At 46.7% G+C, this 14,855-nt stretch overlaps 1 protein-coding gene across 8 annotated transcripts in view; it reads left to right on the top strand.

The window, feature by feature from the left end:
• Nucleotides 1-7,002: 7,002 nt before the first annotated feature.
• Nucleotides 7,003-14,855, top strand: part of RIMKLB (ribosomal modification protein rimK like family member B) — a 44,069-nt gene continuing 36,216 nt past the window's right edge. For 3 of the 8 annotated variants that reach the window (XM_032678514.1, XM_032678518.1, XM_032678510.1), the window contains exons 1-2: nt 7,410-7,537; nt 8,526-9,021. The gene's annotated coding sequence lies outside the window, so the exon portion shown is untranslated. Of the gene's footprint in view, nt 7,330-7,409; nt 7,538-8,112; nt 8,138-8,525; nt 9,022-14,855 lie in introns of those variants that run through there. The other 5 variants (XM_032678512.1, XM_032678513.1, XM_032678516.1 and 2 more) reach the window with 5 other exon arrangements.

Raw genomic sequence — 14,855 nt, 5'->3', positions numbered from 1 at the left:
AACAGAGGAGGCAATGTTGATGTAGAACACTGAAAAGGTCAAACAAGACCATTCATTCAGCAAACGGTCATTCAGCAAATCGTACTGAAATGGGCTTTCATTGCATTCCAAAGGGTGGTAGCAGCATGACCTTTGGGCAGTAGCAAGGAACATCTGTACCGCCGAAGCTACTGGCGATGGTGAGCTTGCAGCGTCTGGCTGCAGCAGCTTATTGCCCTGTGGATTTTGGCAAGGAGGAGGCGCGTCCTTTTTCCTGGGCACTGTGAGGAATGCAGATGACCTCCCCACTGCACCAATTGCAAGTGCTGAAACATCACTTGTCATTGTTTGTTGACTTTCACGCTTCTCTTCTTCCTTATTTTAATATACATTTCTCCATCTGTTCCTTATTCATTGCCCAGATTTTTTTCTCCATTTCCATCCAGCCTCCTTTCTCCATTATTAACATCTTTTTTTTTTTTTCCTCAATTCTCCTCCAGCATTACCTTCCTCCCTTCCTTCCTCTCTCTCTGCCCTTTCGCGGACGTCCCCCTGCCCACCCCGAGGCGCAGCGCTGGGAAGGGGCTCGGCGGGCGCCCGGCGGCAGATGCTGGGGGCTCGGGGCTGGGGGAGGATGGGGAGCGGGGCGGGTCTGCTTGCAACCCTGCGACAGCGACAGGCCTGCAAGACGCTGCCCCGCCCCTGCAACTTCGCAGAAAGACCCCTCCGCCCTCCATGCACTCACCCCCCTCTGGATATAACTGGCTCTCCGCCCCCCATCGCACTGCACCAGCTGCGCTTTCCAGCTACACTGACCTAGTTCTGGCCTCCCTGCGAGGCACCTCTGTCCCCCTCCTCCTTTAGCACCTCCCTTAGCACCTGGCCTTAGCACAAGAGGAGAGGGGAGGAAAGGCTCCCTCACACCGCAGGGAGCCTCCTAAGCACAGATCCTATCATGGCGCCGGACCCTGCGAGGGGAGAACAGAACTGGAGATGCAGGAGCCCGCCCCTCAATCACCTCTATCGGCTCAAGGCAGGCAAGGGGCGATGGGTGTGTAGGCACACCAGCAAGGTGGTGAGAGGGGGGTATCAGAGTTAGATGAAGAAAAGATGAAGAAACAACTCCCCACGAATGAGAGAAGTCTTGGGAAAAAACCCAGATTGCCTGCTCTCATCAGATCTGGGCACAGAACTGCCGGACACAAGAGGATAACATCAACACGATGGGGATAAACTCGGAGACATTTAACCTGCTGCCTGAAGCTCTTTAGCTCGCAGGGCAGATGTTTATCAGACTTAATGCAGCAGAGTGCCTGCGAGGTATAGCCACCCTGTGGTTGCATCAGATCCTTCCCAACAGGCACTGAAATCTTAAGTCATCACTGCAATAGCATTCATCAAAAGACAATGGAAAAAGAGACAGAAAAGGGCAAAACAGGAGTCAAAAAGAGGTAAAGGAACAGGAAAGAAAACCAGGCAGGCAGGAACTTTCTCAAGATGGTAAAGGAAAAATGCAGACTGAGAAAAACAGCTGGAAAAGGGACCAGGCAGACGACAAGGAGTGGCAGAAGGGAGATACAGAGAAAAGGAAGTATTTTCCTTTCAAATGACTGTTTCCATCGAAAGCACATTCATCCTTTTGTCCAGCTCCTCAGTACTCTTCCCTGTTTCCCTGCAGCAGAACGGCAACTTAGTTGGGGGAAATGCACTCCTGTCTTCTGGAACTGGGAGCTGCTGGTTATATACCAACCTTTGAAGCTTACCAGCTGCTATTCACCCATTCCTTTGTTTCTGCCTGTAACTCTGCCCGCCTGGGCTTCTTTGTGTCTCGCAGTTCTCAAACTGTTCCCAGAATAAGGATAACAGAAGCCTCTGACCTTCTCCAAAGTTACTTATTCAATTAGATGCATGCTCTCCTCCCTTATGTCCCCAAATGTTGTTGTCTGGCAGGAAAATTCTTGCAATGCCCCTCTGAGCCCCTTTCTTCTGTCAGGATTGTGCCCTGAGCTTGAGCCTCCTTTGAAATGCTGGGAACAAGGGGGTTCCCATTCCTTCTATTCCACCACCTGCACAGACCACTGTTATTTTGTCTCCGTATTTACAGCAAAATAATTATTTCCCCCGCAGCAGTCTGCTGGCTTCCTTCCCACCGCCTGGCATAGGAAACGGGCAGTCGCGCCCCCCCCCCCCTCCCCGCGCGTTCGGCCCTGGCCGCCTCTCCACTCCAGGACCAGCAGGGATGCAGGGCTCCCTGAACCGCCCTACACGAGCAGCAGCACCCCCGCTTCCCCAGCCCTAGTGCCCCCCTCCCGGTCCCCCCACCTCGGGGCACTCCAGAGCCCGGCCGGCGCTGCCGCCGGCGGGACGGCGGTGCTGTCAGCCGGTCTGGCGGCAGAGACCTCGCCGCCGCCGGTCGCAGCCGGGCTGCGGGCAGGGTTTATTCAGAGACAGCGGTGGGTGCGGTGGGATGAAGCACATGGAGCCAGGCACGTGTGACGGACTTAACTGCAAGCTGGGGTGTTGCATTCTGGACGGCATGGTGCTGGGTCAAAATGTTTTTGGGACTGAGTCAGTGAAACCTGGAACCTTCTGCAGACCCCCTTAGCAGGGTGTCCTTTGTATTAGCAGTACTGTCTCCATTTTCTGCTATCTTACAGCAGTTTATTCAGAACAGCAATTAGTATAACAGGCAGAACCAATGAGAAACTGAGGTTGTATGAAAATAAAGATGATTTTGCACCATTTGGCATAGTCCTCATTTTACATGGTATGAAACAAGAATGATACGGCCATTTCTTGTTGAAACACAGTCCAGAACTTGTTTCCCTCCATGGGACCATCTGTGTTCATATGTGAACCCAAGCATTCATGTGTGAACACAGGCATTTATTTACCTTGCCTTATACATATTTTTTTATTATGCAGTCATCCAAGCAGGAAGCAAAAACATTGCTATGAGATTTGGCTGACCAAATGAGTAGCTACTGAAGACACAGGGAGCACACAGTCAGCACACAGGGAAATGGGTATAAATAATTAGGCCTAGCAATATCTGCAGGTTGGATTTTCCACCATTTTTCCATCACAAGGTCACCACAGAAAGCATATGAAACTTTACAGTGTGAAAAACGGGATAATGTCCTGCGGACTTTGGCTTCAGGACTAAACAGCTGGTTTGCAGTTTTAGTGAACTCAGTGACAAAAGATATTTCATGGAATCAACCGTGAAATCAGATTTTGCATACATTAAGGCTTTGGACCAGTCCTTACATTATGCATTACAGAGTGCATGGGAAAAATCTCAAAAGAAAGGTGCCAGGAATCTTTAGTGTTCAGAGGCGTCCACTCCTTGCTGCTACTACAATTATATTTCTTCCCTAAAGGGTGAAGCTTGGTATTCTGGATCACTGACACACTCCCCAGTGTTGTCCTTGCACTATTAAATAGTAAGAATTCTATCCTGAGAATGAGATTTATGGGTAACAGGAAAGGCCTCACCTTTACTGGATAGAAAACAATAGAAAAAAGAGGTCTTGCCTAATTCTAGGGAGATAAAACATCTATATCCAACTCAGCTGCACTGACAACTCTTCAAAAAAAAAACCAATTCAAAAGCTTCTGCAGCAGTGGGCACGTCCTGGGTGGGCATGTCCTGAGTAGTAAATTGACCCTTTCTCCTGCTCTACCTTTCCAAGAAACAGTAAAAGATTTTCAAGACTCCTTCCAAACTCACTTAGATTTCTAGATGATGGGAAATTGTTCTAGAGATATAGGTTATCCAACCTGTGACAAAGTACGACATACTACAACTCCAGTAACTCAACGAACAGTAATAAAAAGGATACAAGGCTACATTTTGCATGTGAGAGAGCTGTGAAGGTAAATGGCAGTTGGTGGAATAAATTGTTACTGATAATCATAAGACCCAGCTGAAACATCTCAAATGGTTTGAGATCAAATATCTTACTGTTACCATGACGAGTGTTTTTCCTGTACTTGTAGAATGACTTCCTCTCAGATGTCTTATAACCAAAAGTGCGTTTGTATGGCCAAAAATCTACATTCCTGAATTTTCCAGCTGTGCAATTCTCCTCTTTCCACAAACTGCTAACAATGCTTAGCAGGAGAGGCACCTGTCTTACAGCTTGGTTACTTATTGAAATATAAAAGAAAAAATTCTGCTATTATTATGTTACTGTAGTTTTAGTTATATAAATACTAATGCAGACATTTTTCTTTCCTCTTTGCTTTATGCTGTCTTAAAAACAGCACACATGAATCCAGAAGAAATCTTAGTCTGAAATACACACACATGCTAGGCAATGGGCAGTGGTTGCACAATCTTCAGCAGAGCAGTGATACCACAGTAGCTCTTTGTTAGCAAATTCCCTGTGTAAACAAGCCCCGTGCACCTCACAGCCTGAAAGCACAACTTTTGGAAATGTGAACTTGGTGCACATTGGAACTCTATTCCAGAAGGCTTTAGCACATAGTAATTCTGTTTAAAAAGATAACGTTTCATTACTGTCAAGATAACAGAAAAACTGTTTAGCATTTTGGTGTTATTTATTTATTTATTTACTTACTAGTTTACCCTGCTGGTACTTGCCTATGATTGCCTCCTGCTCTCAAGTTATACTTTGAGTTGGCATTTAGGCAAGTGGTAGTGTATTTTTCCTTATACTGTTGTATAGTCAGGCAGATGTCTTAGAGAGTAACCCAAGCAGACAGGCGAGCATTGAATGATGTCTGGGTAGCTGGGGATTTTGGCCTCTGACATCATCTGTGAGGTAGCTTTGCCTCTTACGCATGAAGCAAATAGTTTTCAGAAGAGTACCTGAATCACACCTGAGGTTTGAGGAGCAGGACCCAGTTGTTTGCAGAACCAAATGAACAAACGTGTGTACCCTTCAGCGAAGTCAGTCCTAGAAATGCTCAATGATGTTTGTGTTATCAGTATTTTAACCGCCAGGTATAATTTTGCAGAAGATATACCAAAGGTGAAGCATATGACACTACAGTACAGCATTGTGCAGCATGAATGAATAAACACTGCAGATGATTTTAGGGCATTCTCTCTTCCAACACATAGGTTACTCTTGCGGAAGTCAGTCCCATCGTGTCAGTTAAACATCATGGATACTGCATGAAAGGTTTGGATGGCTCAGCTTTATCCTGCAACTGCAGATTGGAAAGCCTGTCTGGAATGGTCACATGTAGATGAACTGTGCTGGGGAGGCAAAGACTATGTAAACTGTCTGTCATTCAAGTGAGAGAATTAAGAAGAGTAGGACAGAACCACCACATGCTAAAGAGGCAGAAGAAAGCAGGTTGAATGGTAACCTTCATGGTATGATGGGTGTTTGGGGGTATCAGAATGACTAGGTGAGTATGTCCCATATTTGCAAAGCTGGGAGTGTGACACAGGTTAGCAAGGAACACACATGTTGTTCCCCTGGTGTGCAGAGTGTATGTTTGCTGTGTCTAGAGGTTCTGAAGGTTGGTGAAGGAGAAATTCACACAGGACAATGTGGAATATACAGCTGATATGACACAGTGAATGAAAAGGGTGTGGTACGAAGGAAACTGAGTAGGTGTGCCACAGAAACTGATAAACAAGGTATGTTGGTTGATACAGGGGATGTGTCATATTCGTCTGCTGCCAACAGTTATTATTTTAGAGAAATGACAGCAGCGAGGGATGATGCAGCCCTGGCTGCACTCTGGGTACACAGTGTGTACCCAGTGGTGCGTAGGACATGTCACACACGACATAGGACAAGGGGACATAGTCTCAAGCTGCAACAGGGGAAGTTTATGCTGGACATTAAGAGAATTTCTTCACAGAAAGGGTGATTAGGTATTGGAATGGGCTGCCTAGTGAGATGGTGGAGTCACCATTCCTGGAGATGTTTGAGGAAAGACTGGATGTGGCACTCCAGTGTAGTTGACATGGTGGTGTTTGGACACAAGTTGGACTCGGTGATCTCAGAAGTCTGATTATGTGATTCTGTCACACCTTTAACTGAACAAGAAGGATGAGGGTTCTGGGTTTGCATGCCACATGCTAACAGCAGCAATGATGAGCGTGAGAGACATCGTACATTTTGCTGATGGTGTGGCTGCTTGTACTGTGCTGAGGCTAGTCACTCGTGGCAGTGGGATGGTGCCTGCACCCCTGAGTGGGCAGTTGGGGTGGAAGGTGGGGACTGCAGGAGAAGCTGGGTCAGCATGGCAGGGCCTGGGCTGGGGTCTGCCACGGCAGTGGGGGCTGGACTGAATCCCCAGCTAGGGCAGAGGAGGAGAGTGGGAACAGGCAGGAGGAAGAGTATTAGGAAAAGGATTGCCAGCATGTCCAGGGAGGTGATCCTATTCCTCTACTCAGCCTTGGTGAGGCCGCATCTGTAGGGCTGTGTCCAGTCTGGGCTCCTCAGTAAGGAGAGACATGGAACCCCTGGAACAGGTCCAGCAGACGGCAACGAGGATGACTGGGGGACTGAAGCGTCTCTCTTAACGAGGAAAGGCTGAGGGAGTTGGGCCTGTTCATCCTTGAGAAGAGATGACTGAGAGGGGACACTTAAGTGTATGAAGGGAGGTGCCAAGAGGACGGATCCAGGCTCTTCTTGGTGGTGCCGAGCTTTAGGACAAGAGGAAATGGGCAGAAACTGATGCACAGGAAGTTCCACCTGAATATGAGGAAGAACTTTACCATAAGGGTGACCAAGCACAGGAACAGGTTGCCTAGAGAGGTTGTGGAGTCTCCCTCACTGGAGATATTCCAGAACCGTCTGACACAGTCCCGTGCCACGTGCTCTAGGATGACCCTGCTTGAGCAGGGCGGTTGGACCAGATGACCCGCTGTGGTCCCTTCCAGCCTGACCCGTTCCCAGACTCTGTGGGAGGCCTCGGCCGTTAGACAGGGGCGGCCTCACCGCGCGGGCGGTGCCGCCGCTCACGGGCAGCGGTTCGGTCCGGCCCCGCGCGCGCCGAGCCCGGCCCGGCCGTTACGGCACCGCCGCCGCTCCGCTGTGAGGCGGCGAGAGCGGGCGCGGGCGGCGGCGGCGGGCGGGGGGCTCGGTGCAGGGAACAGCCGCGGCCTCCTCGCCTCAGCCGCGGGGAGGAGGGACACCGAGAAAGGGGGAAGGCGGGGGGGGGGGGTGGTGAGGGAGGGGGGCGAGCGTCGCGTCGCGTCGCCCGCTTCCCTCTAGGACCGCGCCGCCGGCAGGGAGGAAGGGGCGCGTCTCCCCGGAGCCTTCTTCGCCCCGCGCCCTCTCTTCCCAGGCCCGGTGCCGGAGGGGGTGGGGGTGGGCGCCCCGCGGGTCCCCTCAGGCTCGGCGGTGCCCGGGGCGGGTGAGATGTCGGGCTGAGCGGGCGCGAGCCCGCGGGGGTGGGGTCCGCCGTGCCCGGGGAGGGGGCGGGCGGGCGGGGGGGTGGTTGGGACCGTCCCCTCACAGCCGTCCCGCCCCGCCGCCGCCGCGCTGCGCCCATGGTGATTGTGCTGCATCCCCCGCGCGCCGAGCGGGGCGAGCTGCCCGCGCCTCCCCGCCGGGGCGCCCAGGTGGGTGGCGGAGGTGGAGCGGCGGCGGCGGCCGCTCGTTGTGCGCGGGGAGAGGGGCGGGGGGTTTGTGCCGCGGGTCCGCGCCGCCGTCCGGGACCCGCCGTTCCGCGGGCGGGTCGCGCTGCCAGCGCGGGGTGCGGACCGCCGCCCCCCCTGGGCTCGCACGGCGGCCGCGACCTCGCACGGGTCCGTGGGGATCCGCGGTGTCTGCGGGGGCAGATTTTCACGTGATGGAGGCAGGGGTGTGTGTGGCTGGCGTTGGGTCTGGCAGCGAGATCTTCCCAACTAGGTTTCTTCTCCCCTTTTGTTTTCTGATGTTTGAAGAGCACATCGGTGACTTTACTGCTTGGCATCTGTCAGAGGCTCCGTTTCTCCAAGTGTGCCACTGTTAATCTTGAATTGATTCCATCATTTGAGCAAGCATTCTCTAGACATGTTATTTTTTCTTCTTTTTTTTTTTTGTTATCGTTTGTAAACCACTGTTTATTTTCTATGGCAGAATGGAGTCCAATGCATAGGAATACATGCTCCTAATGCATAGGAATACGTGCTCCTGACCTGAAACGTACTTTCTCGAGTCTCCTCATCTGAATCCTAAAGGTTATTCTGGGGGAGGGGTTTAAAGACTCGCACAAATAAATGAAATAGTTTCTGTAGGTTTTAAAACTTAATTTCGTCATATGTTCACGTGTAGGTACAAGTTTATCTTTCCATTGAATGCACAGTCTTCAGTAAAAGAACAAGTTGCTTAGCCTTCTGGGGTCTTTTTCTTCTTAAATTTGTTATCTGTGGTAATATAATGGTGTAAATTCTTTAAAGTTGCACATTTCCCCTAGCTGTGTTCATCTCGCAATTTTCATTTGACTTTGCTTATTGTCTTGAATGGCACCTTTTATTCCTTTGGGATTTAGTTTATCTCTATTGCATACCTTTATAGGTTTATTTATGTCTAATAGGGACGTTTCTTCTTTTTTTTTTCCCTCCCTAGGTGTTGGTGTCTTCAGAGTCATTTAGGCGTTTAGTTCTGAGGAAGTAGAGACGCAAGGATTGAGTATTTTATGTAGAAAGCTACAGCTCTTCATCAGTACTCTTTTTACTCCTTCCTATCTCTCCTATAGGGGAGGACAATTTGGGAATTATTTTAACAGTCCCCTTCCCCCCTCACAATTCTACCCTAGTCCCCGAGGCATCTGCTAGACGTTGCCTGTTATAGGACCAGGAGAACGTTCTCATCATCATCATCCCTTGCTTGCTTTGAGAGCTTCAGTAGTAACCTTCCCTCCTTTGGAGTGTAGTGCAGAGAGGCATCCAGAAGACTTCCTTGCCACCCTTTTTGGTTAGTAGAGGATCCAGGAAAAGGGGTACCTAGCAAGACACGTGACCTCCTTAAGGGAGCCAGAACTGAAGCAGCACTTAGCACGCTGAAGGAAACACCCATCTTTAGTGTCTTTTCCGTCTTCCACTCCTTCCTCACCAAATTTCTGGTAAGTCTCTTCAGTCCATTCATTCACGCAGTGCATGTTTCCCTTCCCCCACTCCAGGCGCTGGGAGAGGCATGCACAGAGACTGTGAGGTGGGGGAAGGGAGGAGGGAAAACTGGCTGTGTACATACGGATCAGGGAGGAGAGGGGGGTGTTTTACCACACTGCAGGGAAACCTGGCACAGGTGGAAGAACCTCTCATCAGAAAAGCAGCTGATGTGGGAGGAAATGTGTGTTTTATTTGCACATGGACGTGCGTGCGCACACGGGGATGGTGGAGGGGGATGAGAAAGCTGTTGTAGGAAAAAATACCGAGAAGTAGGAGGATGGCTGATGCTGACCAGTATCGGGCTCATGTTGCAGAGAGGAAAGAGAATGGATTATTCGGTGGTGATCGGGAAGTGGGGTGTGTGAATGAGGAATCTTAACCATCTACTTGCAAGCGTGAACACAGAAGAGGAAAGACGGGTGTGTGTGCGTGCGTGTGTGTGTGTATGTCTGCCTTTTAGAAGCAGTTGTGCCTGGGAGGATTGCTGCTAGCGTCCTGAACATCACTCAGTGCAAAGGTGGAGACAAGCAGATGAAAGCCATCACTGAGTGTGCAGTTGTCCGTCTGCAGGGTGGGGATATTGTACTAGGAATGAATGGGAACAGTTAATATATTCCCATATCCTTTGGCTTTTGGAGTCTACAAATCTCCAAGGGAAAAGGAGGTGAATACTGTGATATGCTTTCAAAGAGGTGTGCTTGGGTTCACCTGCCTACAGAGACTTTAAATTCTACAATGCATGTGTAAAGAGTGGATGATAATGCAGCAGCCCTGGACAGATTGCGCTGCAGCTACTCAATATATTATATAAAATGCATTTAAATAAGTGTTTTAATTTTTCAGATTCTTCAGGTTTCAAAAATGTGTTCTTTCCAAAGAGTCTCAAACAGTTATGTGACAGTCTTAGGAAAACTAGTTTTTGATACGTAAAAGAGGAATTTTTCTTGGCGTTGGCCTTAAGCATCACCATGAAGGAGCATCGTCAGGAATGAGTTGATTTCCCTTGGATGTATTTTTTGAAAGATGTCAGTTCTTACATCTATCACCATGGGATATATTCATCATCCATACATTTTCTTTAGATGATTGTCATTCTGGTACCTTTGTGTGGAAAAAAATTACTTGTGCTTTATACTGGAAACAGCTGTGAACTGTTTGCAGACCTGCTCTCCTTATGGCATAGAAAGTCCTGTTTCTGGGATGTTTCAAATACTGCTCTCTTTTCATTAAAATGAGACAGAGACTTACATGACAGTGTATGGCAGATTACGTGCTGGGTCATGTGCTGGATGACTGTTTGTTACCTCTTTAACTGGTCTGCTATCTAAGATTGACTTTATAATTCAGATCTGCCTTGAGGTATCTCCTAAAGGAGATAACTTGCAAGCATCTGTCAAATGTTCTTAGGTCTTCAGTGTCTTGAAATGTGGCCTTCTAGCATTCTAGAAAGTGCTGCAACGGTGGAGACGATTGGTTTATTGGAAATGTGTACTTAGTTTCAAGCCTTAGCTAATTTATGATGAAAAGAAAGTCAAAATAAATTTTCCAAGTTGAATAACACTGTTTTGGAAATGAGTATTAAGGGATAAGCATCAATGATTTTATTAGTGTTTAGCGTGGTGAGTGCTTGGAGCTGTGTTTTTCCTAGTTCTGTGTTTCCCGTGGTAGTCATGACAGTCAGTCTCCTTGCTCATTCCTTCTCGCTTCCATGAGATTTTTATTATCATTATCTCAGCTGTAGGGATCCAGCATGCCTACAGGTTTGCTAAAACTAAGGTTAGGTTTTTTTAGTTAATAGAGATTAACTGCTGGAATCCGTGGAGTTTGTGTTAGCTGCTCGGTGCTGTAACTGAGCCTGAGGGTCTGAGCCAAGCTCTGAAAAAGGGGAGATTCTGGGAGGGGCTGATGGTAGTAATTGTTCCTCTAACTTGTTTCCCAGAACACAGTATAGTCGGTGGGAGTGTGCTACAACATCAGATCACAGGTCGAGCAGTTGAAATAGCTAGATAATATTGATTCTTAATGCTACAAAACATCTGGGATTCCATTCATCATTCCCATAGGGAAGAAACAAGTTAGACTTTTTAATTTACAGAAGCATCGAGTGGTTGCATTCTGAGCGGAAAGAATACAGAACAGGGGTTTTTTTGCATACTAGGTATCTTTTATCTTACACATTTACCAGTCAAACATAAATTAATTATTATCCCCTAATAATGGGTTTCTTCTTAGAGGTCATACATCATGATGAAAGAGAGACTAGTCCATTTTTCTCCTGCTTTTGGGTGTTGAAGACAGGATAAGGAGTAAATTAACAATGGAGACCAATCTCCCGTTCCTGGAAACAGTTCTCTAATCTCTCTGTAAAGAGAAGACCTGTTCGAGGCAAAAAGAGTGGTCTTCAGAGAAGATTTCTAGATCTCTCTAGACAACTGATCTGATTGGCTGAATTCCCTGTTTTTTCAAGAAAGCATATTCCTATATGATGTAAAGTAGAAAAGGAGCACAATGAGTGCTTTTGTTAGAACAGCTGCGAAAGGTGTACTGCAGATTGAAGGAATATGGGAGGAAATAGGATTGCATGTGATGGGGAGGGGAGGAAGTTGCTGTGTGCTTGCCGGAATAAAGCCTAGCTTGAGCAATACAAGGGTGCTACAGCTCAAAGTTGAGGTGAGTGTTCCATTCCCTCTATAAATTGCTAAGAATCTGTTCCACACAGCTTCCTGAAGCTGATGCAGCAGTGTCTGCTTGGCTGCTGTGACACAGAGTTTGATTTTTATGAGAGCTTTTACTTTGATACCACCCTTTTTACCTCTCCCAGTCCATTTTATGCAGTTAGGTTTATGGTTATTTTTTGCTTTTAATTTCATAAATCTATTAAATAGTTTTTGAAGGATTGTACTTTGACTGTAGTAGGTAGCTTTGATTGAAAACTGCACTTCAGCTGGTCATCTTGAACATATTTAAACATCTGCTCTTCCCCTCATATATACCATACTTATTTTGCAATAGATGCTCTCATGGATTAGGAAGTATTCCATGCACGCCCAGCATTGTCTGAGGCTGTGTCTTTTAGATTGAAATGGGTGGAGTTGGTTTTCAAGGAAAAATTCTGGCAATCATATCCAACTTGAGAGCTTAATGCTCTTTTGCATCTGACTGCAAAGGCTGGGTTTCCTCCTACGGACTGTTTTCTTGAGAATGTGGGAGGGATTGTTAAGATGTTTGGGTTAATAGGGTAAATTGCAGGGTTTGTGTTCTGTGAGACTTCTTACACCATCAAAATAGAGATTGTAAGGAGAGAAACTGAAACTGATGAGTAGATTCTGTTTTTAGGAACGGAATGTTAGTGTGAAAAAGATATTTTTCCAGGTGGAAAAAAAAGGAGGTGTAGGGTTGGGGTGAAGGAACCAAGAGTTAGGGTTACTAGTTTCTGCCTCTGCTGCTGGCTTGTAGCTTGATCTGAAGTGAATTTCTTAATCTTTGCTTCCAGATTTGAGGTTGTTACCTACTTTCCTTAAGATGAGATGTTAGCTTTTATATATACATTTATAAAACTCCTAAGATTTTAAGGGAATGAGACATAATATTAGGAGGGAGATGAATACCCCTACCCAAGGCATTTTTGTATGCCTGTGCGTTTAATGAGATACCTGGATGGCTCTTCTCAATGAAGCTGTAACTTCTTTCAAAAGTAGAACCGTGGCCCTTTGCTGATTTTTAAGAATTTGAGTGCTGAAATGGCATCAGGGAGAGATGATGGCAGACTTGAGGGGGTGGAGGTGGGGCGATGTAGAAAAAAAGCTTGAGAAAAATGAGAGTAGATTGGTGAAGAAATCAAGGGTTACTAGCAAGCTAAAATGGGGAAAAAATACTTGTTTTTTTGCACCAGTGTTAGAACCAGTGCAGAGGGGGAAAAAGCCTCAAACCACAAAACCCCAAACTAAAACCTCAAGCAAGCTGAAAATATGTATTGTTTTCTGATTTTTTTGTTTTTTCCAATGACGAGAAGGTGTTCCTGGTATATTTGTTTGCGTGCTCGCCGTGCCCCGGCTGTCCTTTAACCCGGTCCGGGCGCGGCGGCCGCGCTGCGTTCCCGGGGCGGGGCGGCAGGTGGCGCTGCGCCGCCTCGCCGGCCCCTCATGCAAATGGCAGCGGCGAGGGCCGGTGCCCAGGGGCCTCTGGGCTGTGCCACAGCACGGCGGTGACATTGCTGGAAAACGCAGCCTGTCCCGGTTCCTAACCGAGCGTGTTGTTCCAGGAAGTTTTATGTAAACTGCCGCGTAGAGAAATCCATTGTTGAGAGAGACAAAAGTGGGGCAGGATCTGATAGTTGTCAGCCATTGCAAGCCCAAACCTCATCTTGCCCTTTCCACTTTCGGCTGCTTTGAAGAACAAAGAGGTTCTTTGAGATATCAAAAGATATTCCTTATATCAAAAGATATTCCTTATAACCCCTCATACCCATTTTCCTGCAGGGAGCAAACACTCCTTTTCCTCCTTTACCTTGAAGATCTAGACTGCTGTCAAGGGCTGGTCTGGATCTATGATTGCCTTTCCCAAGCTTCTGCTTGCTTTCAGTCTGTTAGGATGAAGAACTGTAGTCCTTGGCTTTATTGCTGCTCCTCCTTTACCAAAACAATGGAAAAAAGTCTCAGTCTTTGCTTGTTGTCATTATGGTTCTCAGTACCAGGAGTAAAAATGTCCACTTAACATTTGATGTTCGTGTTAAGAAAAAACTGTACTAGTAGAAAAATCTTACTTTTTAATTAAAAAAAAAATCCAGTTCTTGTGGTTGTAGCTAAACAATCGTTTTGTCCCAAGACCTGCTGCAGAAACTAAAATTCTTTGTAATATCAAATGATAGCAGTTGTATACTTACTGTCTTTCTGTATTTACATTTCCTGCTGACAGCAGGTCCTGTCATTAGGATTACCAGGTGAAACTCCTGTTTCTATCCCAGAGTTCAGTTCTCTTTGGAACTTATGTAAGATATATTGATGAAAATCATGATTTCTACCTCTTTATTTTAACAGGAAAGCTTAAAATCTGACACTGAAAGCAGCTCTGGTTTTCTCCAGAATTCTTTTTCCCTACACCATGCTGCTTCTTGTCTTTCTTGACTGCAAATGAGTAGTCCATTAGCATACCTGTAATTGTTTTACAGCTTTTAAAATATTTCAGTAAAAATGTATTCAGTCAAGAATAGCTCAAGTCCTCTGTATGTAAAGCAAGAGGAGAAGTACCTTGCTGTTACCAGTTCTAACACCACTGAATTTCCTCAATTTGAACTGTTTTTTCTGTTCTTGGTGCTGAATTCATTAATGCTGTTTATGTATAAAGGTGATTTAAAAATGATTTGGAGCAAGAAAGGCCTAGTACTGAGATTCAGACTTTGATTTTGCTTTATTTTACATATATTATTAATGTTCTGTATTTCCAACATTTTGTTGATGCTCCTTGTTCCATCGTTTTTTTCCTGTTATTATGTGTTCTGGATACTACTAAATATGTTTCTAAGTATATTGCACAGTAGATGTGAAGTAGGTGTAAGAACAAATCAGTCCTAAATAGTTATCTGGAAAATTCTGTTTTAGTGAATTTCTTCTGTTCTTCTGGGCACCTTTTTTAACATAAAGAATTTGTCACACTCTACTTTCTTCCCTGTGTGGTGGAAAGGGACAAATCAACTCTGTCACTGGGTGTTTTAGCAGTACCTAGGAGAGGGGCTGAGTTATTTCAATAGTAAGGAATTATCCCAATAGTGAAGTTGAAATTCTGGCATTCA

The sequence above is a fragment of the Chiroxiphia lanceolata genome, chromosome 2 (assembly GCF_009829145.1).
Source record: "Chiroxiphia lanceolata isolate bChiLan1 chromosome 2, bChiLan1.pri, whole genome shotgun sequence".
NCBI lineage: Eukaryota > Metazoa > Chordata > Aves > Passeriformes > Pipridae > Chiroxiphia > Chiroxiphia lanceolata.
Note: the sequence above shows the minus strand (reverse complement) of the source record. Positions and strands in the feature narration are given on the sequence as shown.